The sequence below is a fragment of the Syzygium oleosum genome, unplaced genomic scaffold (genome assembly GCF_021117445.2).
Source record: "Syzygium oleosum isolate NSW1041296 unplaced genomic scaffold, Sole_v2.1 Sole_v2.03, whole genome shotgun sequence".
Taxonomy (NCBI): domain Eukaryota; kingdom Viridiplantae; phylum Streptophyta; class Magnoliopsida; order Myrtales; family Myrtaceae; genus Syzygium; species Syzygium oleosum.
In genome coordinates, this window is record NW_026607487.1 from 14055161 (window position 1) to 14067324 (window position 12164).

Below are 12164 nucleotides of genomic sequence, written 5' to 3' on the forward strand. Positions count from 1 at the left end.
GTTGTTCGTGGAAGATATATGGCGCACGTTTAAAGAGGGACGGGTTATTCCAAATTAGGTCACTCCAGGAGGAACATACTTATTCCATCATGTTTGACAACAAAAGGGTAACGAGTGCTTGGTTGTTGAAGCACTTCTTCAATACCATCAAAGCGATGCCTGATGTGAAATGTCCTCAACTGAAGCAATTGGTGAGGGAGCAGATAGGGATTAATGTGTCACTCACTCAGTGCTAAAAAGCCAAGCAGAAGGTGATGAAAAAACTTCTAGGGAGGTACAAGGAAGAATATGGTCAAATTTGGGAATATGCTGGAGATGTAGGCTGCAAAACCCGGGTAGTCGAGTTGATGTTGAGGTTGTGGAGCGGCCACTGCCTAACCATGAGACTAACTTTGACCGAATTTATATTTGCTTTGATGCATGCAAGCGGGAATTTGTTGCTAGTTATAGACGAGTCATAGGGTTAGATGGATGTTTCTTGAAAGGCGTGTGCAAGGGAGAATTGTTGGCTGCCATTGGGAGGGATGGCAATAACTAAATGTTTCCAATTGCTTGGGCTGTTGTGAAGGTAGAGAGCAAGGGCACTTGGTCGTGGTTCCTGAAAAATTTGATGGCGGACCTTGAGATCACTAATGGAGGAGGTGGGGCATTCATGAGCGATCAACAAAAGGTAATGTTGGTGCAACTGCACAAACAATATTTATGACATATTTTATCTTGCACATGCCTTTATTAATGCCTTGATGTATGAATTCTTGTAGGGACTTCTTCCTGCTCTAGCTGAGTTGATGCCATTTGCTAAACATAGGATGTATGCGAGGCACATATATGCAAACTGGGCAAAGATCTACAAAGAGGAGAAACTACAGAAGCAATTTTGGATGATAGCTAAGAGCACTAATATGGCTGATTTTAGAATTCACAAACAGCAGTTGCTTGACTTGACGAAGGACGGTTATGAAGCACTTTTCCAAACTGAACCCAAGCATTGGTGCAAGGCCTTCTTCAGTGAAGAATTCAAGAGTGATATCATCGATAACAATCTCAGTGAAGCCTTCAATGGCAGAATTTTAAAGGCGAGGTGCAAACCAATCATCAGCATGCTTGAGGATATTCGAGTGATAATCATGACAAGGTTGCAAAAACAAAGAGATGAGGCTGCGAAGTGGACTAGACAGTGTGGTCCTAGGATTGCTAAAAGATTGGATGACAACTTGGCGGGTAGTAGGTTCTGTCATCCTATATGGAATGGAGATGATGGCTATGAGGTCATGGAAAAGACATACAAGTATGTTGTCCAATTGGACAAAAGAAAGTGCTCATGTCGAGCTTCGCAACTTTCTAGAATTCCCTGCGCACATGCCATTTGTGCCATCCAAGCGAAGTACCAAAATCCTGAGGAATACCTGCATAGTTGCTACCACAAAAGCACATATCTTGCTGTGTACCAGTACATGATGCAGCCTATTAGAAGTGCAAAATTCTGGGAGCCGACAAATCATGAACCCGCTCATCCTTTGCCACTTAAGAAGCAAATAGGAAGGCCTAAAAGGAGACGGAGAAAGCAAGAGGGAGAGCCTGGAAGTAAGAAGATGAGTAGGTCAGGTGCAAAGGTGAGATGCTCATATTGTTGTGAGGAAGGTCACAACAAAAGTGGTTGTCATTCGAAGAAGCAACTGATGTTGCTTCCACAGCCAAGTGGAGGGACTCAAATTGGATCAAGTGCGGCGCCAGCACAAGAACTAGCTGAAGGGGCCAGCTGATAGGCATGCTGGAAGGCCAGCTGATAGGCATGCTGATTGTCTAGCTAAAGGGCCTGCTGAAGGCCAAGTTCAAGAACCAGCTGAAGAGCCAACTGGAGGCCCAGGTTCAAGAGCAACCTCCTCCTCGACTGTTGCACAGGCTAAGAGAAAATATCCAGTAAGCTATTCAGTATATGTATTTGTATTAATCTTTGATGAGCAAACTTTGGCTTTAGTTGACATTATTTTGTCCTTATCAGGTGAGAAGAAGACCAACTGAACAAGCAGCTCAGGTTTCTCAAAGTGAGGCACCATATCAAACAAGAGGGGTCCTCGGCATAAGATTAAGGCAATATGGTTATGGAATTTATTCGGACTTCGATACTAGAATGACTATTTTGCATGTAAATTTTGTACATCTCATGCATTTCATTTTTGAGTTTTTCACTTTCGTGACAATATTACTTCTTCTCATCCATGATTATGTTGTTATAGCCTGGAAGGTGTTCAGAGGTTTTCATATCCCAAGTTGGCCCAAGCGAAGAGTCAAGGGTTGCACCAAAAAGAACCCAACCAACGTCGCAAGCGGCTGGTCCGCAGAGAAGAAGGGTGGCTGTAGAGAAGAGTGTTCGTAAACGGCCAACAACAAAGAACCCAACACTAGTTCCTGATCAACCAGCACATGTTGACAGCTCCAAAACAGCCACCAACACCAGTAAGAGGAAGACAGTTGCTGCGCCAAGGAAGAAATCTCGAGCAAGAAGGCCAGTAGAACAACCTGCTAGTCCGGCAGTTGAAAAAGATACAGCTAGAGAAATTCAAGAAGAAGCAGCTCTAGCTGTTGAAGAAGATGCAGCTTAAGCAGTTCAAGAAGAAGCAGCTCCAGTTGTTGAAGAAGATGCAGCTCCAGCAATTCAAGACGAAGCAGCTCCAGCAGTTCAAGAAGAAGCAGCTCCAGATATTGAAGAACCTGCATCTTCAGAAGAACAACCTGCAGCTCCTCCAGTTCGAAAGAGTCAAAGAATTACGAACCAATTCAAGAAGCTGTCGAAAGGAAAATGAAAGGGTGGACTTATCACTATTGACTAATGGGAGGGTGTTGAGGTGGTTGTCAGTTTTTGTGATATTAGGGAGATTTACTATATTGACTAATGGGAGGTTGATTTTTTGTGGTCCTGGAATGTTATTGACTAATGGGATGTTGTGCATAATGACTAAATTCGATGCTTACCATGATTAAGGTGGTTGTGATTTCCATATTTTTGCACATGTGTTTGTCCTGTTTTAGTATAGTACTGGTGTAGTGGGGTGCTTGCAAGTTACACTAGTAAGTTAATATTCAAAGAAACTGGTTCAGTATGTGCTGTTTGACACTGAAATGTAGTTGGTGGGGAGGGTGGGAATTGGTGCTGCCAGTGCTGGTTTTTTGTGCTATTTTCAGGTGCAGTATGATGCTTGCACTAGCTGCTGATTTTGTGCTGTTTGGGAGTGTAGTATGATGTTTGCACCAACTGCTGATTTTGTACTGTTTGGGAGTGCAGTATGACAGTTGCTGATTTTGTCATGTTTGGGAGTGCAGTACGGTGCTTGCACCAGCACGCTATCACGTGTTGGTGCAAGCATTTTGAACCGGTTTTTTGAAATGGTTTGGGGGCTGTTTCGTGCTGGTGATTGAATATGGTTTGGGAGCTGTTTGAACCGGTTTATGAGTATGGTTTGGGGTGGTTTGGTCTTTGGTGGCGATCAGTACGATTCTTGCTTTGGTCCTGGAATGATCCTGGTTTAAAGATTGGTTTGTTGGAATCAAAGTCTCCCATTTTCAAAGAAACACACGGCATGACACTTGAGTGATCCACTTTCGGCCACAATTGGCACTTAAGTGATCACTTTTGAACCACGACTGGAACTTAAGTGATCACTTTTGAATCACGACTGACACTTAAGTGATCACTTTTGAACCACGACTGGCACTTAAGTGATCTCGATTATAAATATTTGGCACTAAAATGTCAACTGCTAAACTTGTGACGACTCCATGTTTTGCTGCTACACAGAATTGCAGCACTTGCAGCACCTTATTTTCTAGTAGTGAGCCTTACTCCATAATATGCAACCATCTAACTAGATGAAAAAATGCAGCAAATGAGCAAGTGAATATGCAGCAAATGAGGAAGTGCAGCAAATGATAGCAAATGAGCAAAAATATGCAACAAATGAGGAAGTGCAGCAAATGAGCAAAAAAATGCTGCCAATGAGGCAAAATTGCATCAAAATATGCAGCAATAAAATACTAAGCAACTCAAGATTGAGAACCAATAAATTCCAACATTCCATTTGTCATAAATTGCAGCAAACCTCTTGTTACATACATAAATTGCAGCAAATTAATAACACAACCGTAGCTACAATTGCTGAATACAAGTACATAGTACAAGCCTATCTTAAATTATGGTAGACTAAGAAACTTTTGCTCATCACTGACATTACATTTGACCATAAAATAGGCTATAAAAATATCAATAACACAATCAATAATCGATAATACTTTCTTTCAATTTTCATCTTTCGAACTTCCTTCTTCAAATAGTTGGCCAGAGATGCTAAAGCCTTCATTTCAGCTTGCAATGAGTCGACATCGTCCAACTCGTCCATTAATGTAGGTGGAGGTTGATGTTGAGCTTCAAGTAGCTTCACTATCACCTCTGTTGCTCGATCTGAAAATTTGGCATCAACCCACTTCAAGAATTTGCACTTCGAGCCTTCTCTATACCTGGCGCATCCATGGAATCTTCTCCCGGGGTTCAATCGAGTCCAAGATGTTCTTCTTGGACTCGGTAACCCACAATAGCAGAAGAACCGGCCTTCTTCTCTGCTTCGTTCAAACAAATTTGAGCCGCTAGTGAAGCTTCTGCCATCCATTTGCAACCTTCAGCCGTCAATTTCGGGAAAAACAGGGAAATAATATGGCCAGTTCGGGTTTGCAATTGGGGAATATGTCCAATTAGCTGATTTAGGGTTCTTAAATTAGGGGGAGAAAGGTTGAACGGCATCGTTTTCGCTATAAGGGCTGACTGGACTCTCCGGCCAGCCACGTCAGCATCGGATATTAATAAAAAAGCGTCACGTCAGATTTCCGGCGAGCCATGTTAGCATTAGCACTAAAGTGATCATTTTTCAAAAAAGTTGGCACCAAAGTGATTCGAAAAAAAAAAGTGATCTGAAAAAAAGTTATGGCACGAAAGTGTCCTCCGTACACAACTTATGACACTTATAGTGTCCTTTTGCCGCAAGAATGGTGTTGATTATTGATGACGAAACAACATGTATCGATACAAATATGATTATTATAAAAATTATCATTTAAATGGATTATATCTTTGACAAAAAAAATTGAGATGCTCCTCATTTAGGTTGTAGGATTGGAATCCTCTAAAATTTGGGCACCCTTTGGACCAAAATTATTAAAAGGTTTAAAACTGAATAAATTGACGTACAATAGATTTTATGACATTTTGGGCAATTTTCCCTCTAAAATTTGGGCACCCTTTGGACCCAAATCTTCTAGTATTTAGGAGAATTCACACCAAATACCAAATACAATTACAAATCACCTCCCTCTCATTGGATATGGGAAGAAAATTTCCAATTCTTCTCTCTTTCCTTCGCAAAAGGTTTATATTCATCATGTTCTTTTTGGACACTCGCCCTCTATTTTCCTATCCTCCCTCCTTCCCAAACAAAAAGCATTAAGTCTGTTAGAATAACCTTTGAACTTTCAACTTTTAATAGAAAGAACGAGGGAAAGTTGCAATTATCATTAGTAGTTGACGAAGGCATATATATATTGATTTATGGGAGTTTCCTTGGCATCTTTGATGTCATTTGGGAGAAAATTACCAAAAAAGTCCTAAACTATTGCAATTGTACCAATTCAATCCTAAACCTTTTGCAATTGTGCCAATTCAGTCCATCCGGCCACTTTTGGCCCGTCGCAGCTTACGCGCCAGCCGACGCTGACGTGACAATTTTTAAATATTTTTTTATTTTTTACTTTTTTTCTCTTTCTTTTTTTTTTCCTATCTTGGCGACCAGCCATGGGCGAGGATGGCACTCTCCGGGCGAGGGTGAGCCTCACCATGGCCAGGCGAGCTTGACCTCTCCCAGCGACGGCGAGGTCTCGCCAGATCTGGGCGGCCTCGCCGTCGGTGGGCAAGATCGAGCTCGCCCAGCCATGGCGAGGCTCGACCTCGCCCAACGACGGTGAGGTCGCCCAGATCTAGCGAGAGCAAGGTCTCGCCAGATCTGGGTGGCCTCACCGTCGGTGGGAGAGGTCACCCAGATCTGGCGAGATCTCACCGTCTGTGGGCGAGGTTGAGCTCGCCCGGCCACGGCGAGGCTTGACCTCGCCCGGCGACGATGAGGCTCGCCCTTGCCAGTACCGGCAAGGGCCAGACTCGCCGGCCTCAAACTCTGGCTAATCGCCGGACCAAGTCCGGCGACCGGGGAAGAAGATAGGAAAAAAAAAAGAAAGAAAGAGAGAAAAAAATTTTAAAAAAAATTTCGAAAAAAAATTTAAAAATTGCCACATCAGTGTCGGCCGGACTCCTGGCACCGGATGGCCGGCACCGGATGGCCGGCACCGGCCGGCATTTACGTCAACGCCAGTCGGCCAAAAGTGGCTGGATGGACTGAATTGGCATAATTGCAAAAGATTTAGGACTGAATTGGCCAAAAAAAATGTTTAGGACTGAATTAGCACAATTGCAATAGATTTAAGACTTTTTTGGTAATTTTTCCCGTCATTTGGAGTATTAACCTATTGACAATCAACTTAAAGGATTCAGAAATCATTACCTTGCGTCGTGAAATGGGCTAACATTGTTAATGGTTTCGTCTACCCTTCGAGGAATTTGTTTTCTGCATAAGCAAACAATTCGTGGATTGATTGATGCACGGCCGTACGTAATCCATTACACATCATGGGCTCGGCCTCAGCACGTGGAAGAGATGAAACAGGATCGAATGCAACCGAAGTGACGAGTCTGCCGGGCTCCAAGCACAAGTCCATGGGCATCTATCGCGGCCTCGCGGGGGCGCTTCTTACCGTAACGTTGTTACCTCCTTCGACCGATCGAGTCACGCGACGCGTGAGCTTTACCGATTATTTGGCATATTTGCCTTCGGTAGTTACTTTAGCAAACCTTTAATTCTCATGACTATTTTAGTTATGAATACCCACTCCATGTACAAGAGATTCTAGCGTATTTTGGTAATAGAAACAATTGTTTTATGTATGCATAGATATTGTTTTGAAATACCAACGTGATTATCACATGTTTAGAATAGTTATTCATGACGAGGTTTTCGAAAGAGTTTTATGGCATAGAGATATCCATCTCACATTTCACGAATGATAGAAAAGATCGATTTCATATTAGGGTCGGAATTGTGACAAGTAAATAATCTTAAACTCACATTTGAAAAATAATAATATGAAAAGAATTATAGAGCACACTTTACAAATGAATGAACATAGCAAAATCACCCATCGTAGAAGGAAAATGATGTATGTTTAGAGGGTTCTAATACAAGTCTGCATATACTCAACAATATGTACAACGAAATACATTCTAAATAATGATTGTTACGACTGAAAAGTTATATGGATACCCATTACAAAAACAAAAAAAAAGTGTTGTGTATCGTAGACACTCACGGGAGATACTAAATTTGGTGTGGCGGCCGTTTTGTATATCGATATGTACATATAGTACATACACATGCTAATTAATTTATGCTAATGTTATGTTCGTATGCCAATATTCAAACTCAATCAATCTGTGAACAATTCACTTGTTTAAAATGGTTCAGCTCCCTGCCACAGAAGTCAAGCGTGCATACTTCAATTCATATCATGATGAAAAATCTTCAGAGCGTTATGTCTGAAAGGAATCGCATTTTCTTCGTAATTAGGGGTGGAGGAAGGCACACTGCAATTTTTGAGCAGCAAACAGTTGTGCAACTAATCGAATTTCAATTCATCGTTCGCACTTTTTCGACGAGCCTTTTCCTTTTTTCCTTTTGCTTTCTGGTCGGAACTTTCTGACGAGCTGGATGAAATGATTATCATGGCCTTAGTCAGAGGTACAAGTTTCACGAGGGTTTCACAGCGCAAGACGATTGACGCCTAAGTGGGAGACCGAACGCATAATTCAGGGATGATTATTGGGGACCATACCCTAAAATCTGTTCTTCTTTTCCTCTCTTTCTTGTTCATTTTTTCCGGTTTCCTTTCTTTAATCTTTATCATGATGGGAGGAACATTACAAAAACATCATGCAAATCGGAAAAGCCAGCAGTACACCTGAACTTGAATACCGCCGAAGTTCAAGATACTCCTCTGATCTGAACAGCAAACCGTCTTCCAATTATTAATTCGTGATGTGTACATCGACTGTAATCTTCCACCAAAAAGAAAAAAAACACAAAAGGGTCGTGTACAGATACATCAATCCAAAACTCAACTTAAGGAACAACATCTATTAAGTACACAACACACCTGACTGACCCACATGGGAAGATCAGTCCCAGAACGTCCACGAGAAAGAAGCCAAGATGAACTTTTCTTGCCCTAAAAGTTTTTTATAACTTCATAAACAAAGCAAAGATACATTATTCTCAGGTGTAAGTGATGCATGCCCAGCAACATCTCCCTCCCTCCCTCCCTCCCTCCCTCTAGTCTCGAAGCCCAACCAACCACAGTCCCTCTTTTAAAACTCGAGCATGCGTCTCTTACATCCCATTTCCAAAGGAAAGAAGAAAAAGAGACAAAAATCATGAGAAGCAACCCCCTAAACGAAGGTGAACAAAACGCTAAAGTCAATAGATACTACAGAAACAAAAAAGAGAAAGACATGATGATGAGTTTAACGTGAAAATCGGACCGCTACCCTCAATTCCCCGCAATGCAACGATGCTGCTCTCCCAATTCTGCCCTTTACTTTTCAGTTCTTTCACTTAATGTGGAACAGAAAAAAAGGGTTAGAAACTCGGGAGAGCGCAATTGCAAAGCTTTTCCGTGCTTTCGCGCCTTATATTCTTTTGCTAGACAAGCGCCACCCTAGTGCGGCTTTTGGGACGCCGCCGACGCCAACCGACCCCGCTCCTTCCGTAGCCGTTGCCGGAGACCACTGCAACGTGCCGACGACTGCCCATCCCAGCGGATGTGTATGGTTTAGCTTGTGAGAGAGGGATGTTAGATATGCGGAAGCAAAAGTTGAGTGAATGATGAGATCTAAACCCAAAGGAAAGAGCGAGAGAGGCAGAGGGAGAGCTTTATGAGTTGTTGCTACATAGCTAGGGAAGCTATGCACAGCAAAGAGGCCACAGTTTTAAGTGGGTGACGAGGGGCGAGTGGTGGTAAGCAGGGGACATGACGGGTCGTATATAAAGGCGAGATTGTAGCTTTTGGTCGAAGGCGTGAGTGGTCTTTTTCCCCTTCTCTTTTCTTTCTCTCTTTTTTCTAATGGAGGAGGGCAAATTTTGTTTTTCAGCTTTCCTCGACCCCTTTCTTTTCAATTTCTTTTTTCCAAAAAGCGAGGTTGAAATTCACGTTGAAGAAGGGCATGTTTGTGGGGAATGAAAATAACTCCACTAGCCCGTTTTCCAAGGCTCTCGGAATTTCCACACTTGAAAAAATTTATATTCTTCTTGATATGCAGGAGGAGGAGGAAGGTGGGATTGATGGGGCTCCTTTGTCTGCGTGCGGGAGTGTGAAACTTTGCTTTATACTTTTATATGTATTTTGCTTCTTTTGCTTGCATTAATTCGGGCTATGGAGCTTTAGGAGCTTTAGGATGGCGACAAGGGTCTATTCATTTGGCCAACTTTTTAGATTTATTGCCTTGTAATTGAGGGTTGAATGGGACGCTTGGGTATGACCATTTAGCCTAGATATTCGTGTGTGTGTGTGTGTGTGTGTGTGTGTGTGTGTGGATGGATGGATCTTGAAACGATGGCACACGGACCCGAGAAGGGCCATCAATCCCCACTTTCCATGTGCACTCTTTTTGAGTCATTTGTTCAGTTTTACTAGCTTGGCATGGCATGCTGGGTTATTTTATCATAGATTAATTGTCCAAAAATGATATTGTAAGTTAAGAAAAGGACAATATTCATTACATGATAGGTCAATCATGATTTTTAAAACTTTGGAGCTTAAACTTTCATGGATAAAGGAACAAATTCTTTTGAGGGAAAAAGTCACAAAAAAATCATAACTATGAGACATTTACTTACTGTCAAGATTTTGTTAGATGATTTTTGAACCTAAACAACATCGTTTTCATTTCACTTAAACCGTATGCGCACAATGTCAATATTGTTTGTTTTCTAATGTCCTTGTAGAAAGATTTTTAACGATTCTTATTGACAAAACTTTGACGGAAGGATAAATGTGTCACACAGGTATAAGTTTGGAGTTTTTTGTGTCACAAGAAAAAGTTTAGACTGAATGTGTCACAGTAGGCATAGTTTATGATTTTTTTTGTAGCTTTTATCCCTTTTCTTTTTAATTCAATCGAGCATTGATTAGTTGGCTATAGTCATTATGGATCATGATATATACAGATGAACGACATCTAGTTTTAACTAATCCTCCTGTTGGAACTAGCGGTGACAAACTTGTTAACTAAAAAGCTTGCAACCAATAATGATGAAACTTATAAAAAAATGGAATATATACATACATACATATATGATAAATTGTTTTGAGTGTAATTCTTCGCACAATGCATTTAGACCGTAAAATATAATGATCACTTTCTATCTCGACTATTTTTTCTACATTTTGCATGTTCTGTATTTTTGTAGACATTACAAGAGTTGCTCCTTCTCTATCACGACGTATGTCCTTTGAAAGTGGATCCGTATATTCATAGTTTTTCTCTATGGGAAAAAAGAAATGCTAAAAGGTCTGCTGTGTATCATGAAAGCTCCAAGGAGACGCAGCATAAAAGCTCCAAGGTTTCCGACTCGGATCATGAGGTACCATCTAAATACTAAAACTCGATTACCTACATGTCGAAAGTAATTGTGATATTCCTCGCCCAACATGTATTTATCTTTTGCGCATCCCTCATGTAAATTTCACCCGATAAACATTGTCGTTGTACGTCATAATTTTTTCCATTTTTAGAGATTGGGATCCTCTTGGTCTAAAGGATGAATTGAGAATTGCAGTTCACTTCGTTGAGAGGATGACACATCAAACGCAGCTAAAATTAGACGACTTTAATTTATTTTCCCTCTTTTTTTCTTATCTTCGTCTTTCCCCTTCAACTTCTTACTTATTCCCACTCCAATGTCATCCTCCTTCACCACGACGTGGTCGTTGCCGTCGATATCCAAATCTCAGTTGCGTGACGCACCAACACCCGTATTGCCAAATTTTTATGCGCGGGCATGTGTATGTATGTTGTGTTGAATGGCACCCAAAACATGAGTCTAGTCCTCAAATCCGAGGTCTCAGCAACCCCAACCCAAAGGCTGGTGCCACAGGTTTGCATGGTGGTTGCGACTCGCAATTGGAACGTTCGCGCAGGTCTCTGTCTTCGTTGAGAGAGATAGAGAAGGGGGGGTGGCGGCGGGGGGGCGGGGGTTGGGGTGTGAGGGGTTTAAGGTTTAGTCTAGAGGCATTTTGGTCAAGATAGGGTATAACTTGCGCAAGTTACCCCATATTTTTTAGCGTGTATCACCTTTCTCGATGGTTAGAGTAAGAGAACAGAGTGGGTTGTTGCTTGCCTGACCTAGTATAGGATGCCCACAAAAGAACAAACGATAAAAGAAACTTACAGTGGTCCTCCTCGTCACGTCTCTAATTGACCATTCTGGCACGACATTGACTGTTGAATCATGGAAACATATAGCTGTACAGAACCTGAGGCTTGGAGGTCATGTGGTGGTGGAAGAAGAAGAAGAAAAAGCAGCAGCTGAATTGGTAAACGACGACGACTACCAGTGCCAGTTAAAAGCGCCCTATCTCCCTTTACCATATCCACGCCAAAGAAAGCAAAGAGAGAGAGCAAAAGAAGAATGCAAAAGTCAGCGTTGAGATCGTGCTTGGATCTCGCTTTTTTCGCTATTCACACTCGCTCGCACGCACCATTTTTCCACCTTGACAAAAGTTGGTGGCGTTGTCCCCATCATTACACCACCACTCCCTCCTTCTCCTTCTTTCCATGCATGGTGCATCCTCGTACAGCACCTCCTGATCTCGATCCAACGGCTGAAGCAACGACACGCCATGCCCCTTCTTCCTATCATAGGTTCATGATGATGACGGTCCATCATCGATGGACCTCATGGTCTGTTCATAGTTGACCCTCTCGTTGTATCATTCCCCTCGTCTCATGATAAATCAAT